This window comes from Solea senegalensis, unplaced genomic scaffold (assembly GCF_019176455.1).
Source record: "Solea senegalensis isolate Sse05_10M unplaced genomic scaffold, IFAPA_SoseM_1 scf7180000016877, whole genome shotgun sequence".
Classification (NCBI taxonomy): domain Eukaryota; kingdom Metazoa; phylum Chordata; class Actinopteri; order Pleuronectiformes; family Soleidae; genus Solea; species Solea senegalensis.
The window spans coordinates 1-4,352 of NW_025322091.1; the positions used below are offsets into that span (position 1 = coordinate 1).

Here is a 4,352-nt window from a genome sequence, read left to right on the forward strand (position 1 = left end):
ACATTGGAGAGGAAACACTCGACCTTTTTTACTGGCATACCTGGCTGTCGTTTCCTATAGATTCAGCAACAACTGGACATGACGGCACCAACAGCCGCTTGCCCATCTCGGTGTCGCTTCCCGATACCGGACTAGAGTGTAGCATGTGTTGGAGATAAAGGCTGAAGTGCAGTGTGTCCGAAAGGCTGACTTTTGAGCCCCGCCACGCGCAGGGGGCCTTGCCCAGTCCATAAAAGCAGTCTGTGTCCCCAACCCCGCGGCTTACGGCCATACCACCCTGAGCACGCCCGATCTCGTCTGATCTCGGAAGCCAAGCAGGGTCGGGCCTGGTTAGTACTTGGATGGGGAGACCGCCTGGGAATACCGGTGCTGTAGCTTTACACTGCTGCTTCGCCCACAAGAAACATGCCCCGCTCACGAGCAGGGGCCTTGCAATCCGCCGAGGCGCTCTCTGCCTTCCAGCCCGCAAACTGCGGCCATACCACCCTAGGCCGCGCCCGATCTCGTCTGATCTCGGAAGCCAGGGTCGGGCGGAGATTAGTACCTTGGATGGGAGACGCCTGGGAATACCAGGTGCTGTAAGCTTTTACGCTGCTGCTGCTGCTGCTGCTTCCTTACAAGAAACATGGGCTCGCAATTAAATTGACGCACAGGCGCGGGTTGATGTCTTTCTGGTTTCAGCTTCGCTTTGCTTTTCACAGAAAAAAGAGAATGGTGCACCGTTCCTGGTGGCACTGCAATACCAGGTCAATGCAAGGAGTGAAGAGAGCAAGCCCCAGTTTTCACCTCCCACTGCTCAAAAATGCATTTAATATTTAATCCACATATAGAGGACATATCAGATATTAAACTGATAAGAACAGATACTACACTTGATCTTAGCCAAAAGGCCGAGAAGCGATGGCCCACAGGTGTCTGGGGCCAACCCAAGATCTTGGCACACAAGTCAGTTGTTGTGGTGCCATGTTTTTAAGGGCACATAACAAAGGCTGCTGCTGCTGATCACCTCCGCCCCAAGGTTGACCTAAGTGCACCTCTGAGCCTTGACAGACAGCTGCTTGACATTTGACACACTCAAAGGGCGCAGCCTTACAGCAAAGCCCACCAAAAATAACTTAAACTCTTGAACGTCCCTCTCCACGGAAGTCTTTAGTAAAAGGCGAAAGACTTGTGCATTTTGAAGAGAAACCAGGTCAGCGTAGCTACCAAATACAGGCAGCGAGGAGTCTATCCTTGAGTCACCACAGTCTCGGTCGTGACGATAGCCCGCCTGTAGAACGGCCTTCCTTCAGCGTTTTGCTTGAGTAGGCCAATAAACCTTGGGCGTTGACTGCATGTTTGGAAGCGCTTTCCTACTGTCGGTTGTGCGCTGCAGTTTTCTATCAGTCGCTGAGGCTGTGGCACATTCCTTGCTCACTGGCACACCTCCAACATTTAGTGGTAGGCGTGAGTGCATGAGCAAAGCAGCTCCGTGTCACACTGAGCAGTACAAACTGCCGGGCCATTTCACACCTCATCCGGGCTTCTGAAATGGTGAGTTGCTCCTGGCATCACTTCAACATCAGGTCACTGCGCGGAGTGAACAGAGCAAGCGCCAAAGTATTAACCCTTGGCATGATGGCCATGGATCCATCTCCAACAATCGAGTTCTTCTACAAAGAGTTGGGAAAGGGAGCGTGACATTTGCTTTGAGCTGAAAGACAACACCCACAACCATCACGTTCCCAGCAACTTGGAAAGACTGGGGATGTTGCTCCGCAAGGACGTGAGAAGTTTGGAGATGGGCACACAACGTTGAACTTCGGGCGGCTGACCTTTGCTTACAACGACATCATCGGGGGAAAGCGCGGACGCAGCACCCCACTAGCAAAAATTATGCAGTCAAGACTCCCACGTTTGGGGAATTTGCAGGGGTCAACACAGCCGGAGTGCAATGGCTGAGCCTCGCCCTGGGTGAACCGCCTTCTTGATCATGGTATCTCCCCTGCCAGGTAAGTATGAGGTGTACTCGCCAAACACCGGGTGGCTCTTGCCAGACACAGCTCTTTGGCTGATGGTGCTGGAAATGAATAATCCCAGAGGCCAATGCCTTGACTCAGTTGCTCGTTAATGCTGTGCTATGTTCAGCTTCAACCTCCAGCACACATTGGAGAGGAAACACTCGACCTTTTTTACTGGCATACCTGGCTGTCGTTTCCTATAGATTCAGCAACAACTGGACATGACAGCACCAACAGCAGCTTGCCCATCTCGGTGTCGCTTCCCGATACTGGAAGAGAGTGTAGCATGTGGTGGAGATAAAGGCTGAAGTGCAGTGTGTCCGAAAGGCTGACTTTTGAGCCCCGCCACGCGCAGGGGGCCTTGCCCAGTCCATAAAAGCAGTCTGTGTCCCCAACCCCCCGGCTTACGGCCATACCACCCTGAGCACGCCCGATCTCGTCTGATCTCGGAAGCTAAGCAGGGTCGGGCGGGGTTAGTACTTGGATGGGAGACCGCCTGGGAATACCAGGTGCTGTAGCTGCGCTGCGCTTTTACACTGCTGCTTCATTACAAGAAACATGCCCTCCCGCGAGCAGGGGCCTTGCCTGATCCGCCAAAGGCACTCTGTAAGCCAGCCCATAAACTGCAGCCTACCGCCCCTGAGCGCCCGATCTCGTCTGATCTCCGGAAAGCTAAGCAGAGGTCGGGCGGGTAGTGCTGGATGGGAACCGCCTGGGGAATACCAGGTGCTGCGGCTGCTGCTGCTGCTTCCTTACAAGAAACATGGGCTCGCAATTAAATTGACGCACAGGCACGGGTTGATGTCTTTCTGGTTTCAGCTTCGCTTTGCTTTTCACAGAAAAAAGAGAATGGTGCACCGTTCCTGGTGGCACTGCAATACCAGGTCAATGCAAGGAGTGAAGAGAGCAAGCCCCAGTTTTCACCTCCCACTGCTCAAAAATGCATTTAATATTTAATCCCCATTTAGAGGACATATCAGATATTAAACTGATAAGAACAGATGCTACACTTGATCTTAGCCAAAAGGCCGAGAAGCGATGGCCCACAGGTGTCTGGGGCCAACCCAAGATATTGGCACACAAGTCAGTTGTTGTGGTGCCATGTTTTTAAGGGCGCATAACAAAGGCTGCTGCTGCTGATCACCTCCGCCCCAAGGTTGACCTAAGTGCACCTCTGAGCCTTGACATAACTGCTTGTTGTGGCAGCCTCAAGGGCGCAGCCTTAGCCACAAAATAACTTAAACTCTTGAGCGTCCCTCTCCCACGGAGTCTTTAGTAAAAGGCGAAAGACTTGTGCATTTTGAAGAAACCAGAGTCGCGTAGCCCCTGTCCTGGAGAGCAGCCCGGGAGTCTATCCGCGGGTGCGCGGTCGGGTCGGCCGACACGGCCGACGCAACTAGAGGGCAACCTTCCGCTTCAACATTTTGTAGTGGCCAATAAACGCCCAGATTTGACTGCATGTTTAGGCGCTTTCCTACTGTCGGTTATGCGCTGCAGTTTTCTATCAATCGCTGAAGGCTATGGCACATTCCCTCGCTCACTAGCACACCTCAACATTTAGTAGTAGAGCGTGAGTGCGCAAACAAAGCAGCTCCGTGTCACACTGAGCAGTACAAACTGCCGGGCCATTTCCCACCTCATCCGGGCTTCTGAAATGGTGAGGTGCGCCTGGCATCACTTCAACATCAGGTCACTGCACGGAGTGAACAGAGCAAGCGCCAAAGTATTAACCCTTGGCATGATGGCCATGGATCCATCTCCAACAATCGAGTTCTTCTACAAAGAGTTGGGAAAGGGAGCGTAACATTTGCTTTGAGCTAAAAGACAACACCCACAACCATCACGTTCCCAGCAACTTGGAAAGACTGGGGATGTTGCTCCGCAAGGACGTGAGAAGTTTGGAGATGGGCACACAACGTTGAACTTCGGGCGGCTGACCTTTGCTTACAACGACATCATCGGGGGAAAGCGCGGACGCAGCACCCCACTAGCAAAAATTATGCAGTCAAGACTCCCACGTTTAGGGAATTTGCAGGGGTCAACACAGCCGGAGTGCAATGGCTGAGCCTCGCCCTGGGTGAACCGCCTTCTTGATCATGGTATCTCCCCTGCCAGGTAAGTATGAGGTGTACTCGCCAAACCCCGGGTGGCTCTTGCCAGACACAGCTCTTTGGCTGATGGTGCTGGAAATGAATAATCCCAGAGGCCAATGCCTTGACTCAGTTGCTCATTAATGCTGTGCTATGTTCAACTTCAACCTCCAGCACACATTGGAGAGGAAACACTCGACCTTTTTTACTGGCATACCTGGCGGTCGTTTCCTATAGACTCAGCAACAACTGGACATGACGG

At 52.7% G+C, this 4,352-nt stretch overlaps 7 non-coding genes and 1 pseudogene across 7 annotated transcripts; 2 read left to right on the plus strand and 6 right to left on the minus strand.

Moving 5' to 3' along the window:
* Positions 1-259: 259 nt before the first annotated feature.
* Positions 260-378, plus strand: LOC122763469 (annotated as a pseudogene).
* Positions 379-709: 331 nt separating this feature from the next.
* LOC122763465 lies at positions 710-902 on the minus strand. Its single transcript, XR_006359125.1, has one exon. It is a non-coding gene; the product is annotated as a U2 spliceosomal RNA (small nuclear RNA).
* Positions 903-1,084: 182 nt separating this feature from the next.
* On the minus strand, positions 1,085-1,196 carry LOC122763467. Its single transcript, XR_006359127.1, has one exon. It is a non-coding gene; the product is annotated as a U5 spliceosomal RNA (small nuclear RNA).
* A 639-nt stretch (positions 1,197-1,835) lies between these two features.
* On the minus strand, positions 1,836-1,999 carry LOC122763470. The gene has a single exon (XR_006359129.1). It is a non-coding gene; the product is annotated as a U1 spliceosomal RNA (small nuclear RNA).
* Positions 2,000-2,402: 403 nt separating this feature from the next.
* Positions 2,403-2,520, plus strand: LOC122763463. The gene has a single exon (XR_006359123.1). It is a non-coding gene; the product is annotated as a 5S ribosomal RNA (ribosomal RNA).
* Positions 2,521-2,847: 327 nt separating this feature from the next.
* Positions 2,848-3,040, minus strand: LOC122763466. Its single transcript, XR_006359126.1, has one exon. It is a non-coding gene; the product is annotated as a U2 spliceosomal RNA (small nuclear RNA).
* Positions 3,041-3,209: 169 nt separating this feature from the next.
* LOC122763468 lies at positions 3,210-3,318 on the minus strand. The gene has a single exon (XR_006359128.1). It is a non-coding gene; the product is annotated as a U5 spliceosomal RNA (small nuclear RNA).
* Positions 3,319-3,959: 641 nt separating this feature from the next.
* On the minus strand, positions 3,960-4,123 carry LOC122763464. The gene has a single exon (XR_006359124.1). It is a non-coding gene; the product is annotated as a U1 spliceosomal RNA (small nuclear RNA).
* Between the last annotated feature and the right edge of the window lie 229 nt (positions 4,124-4,352).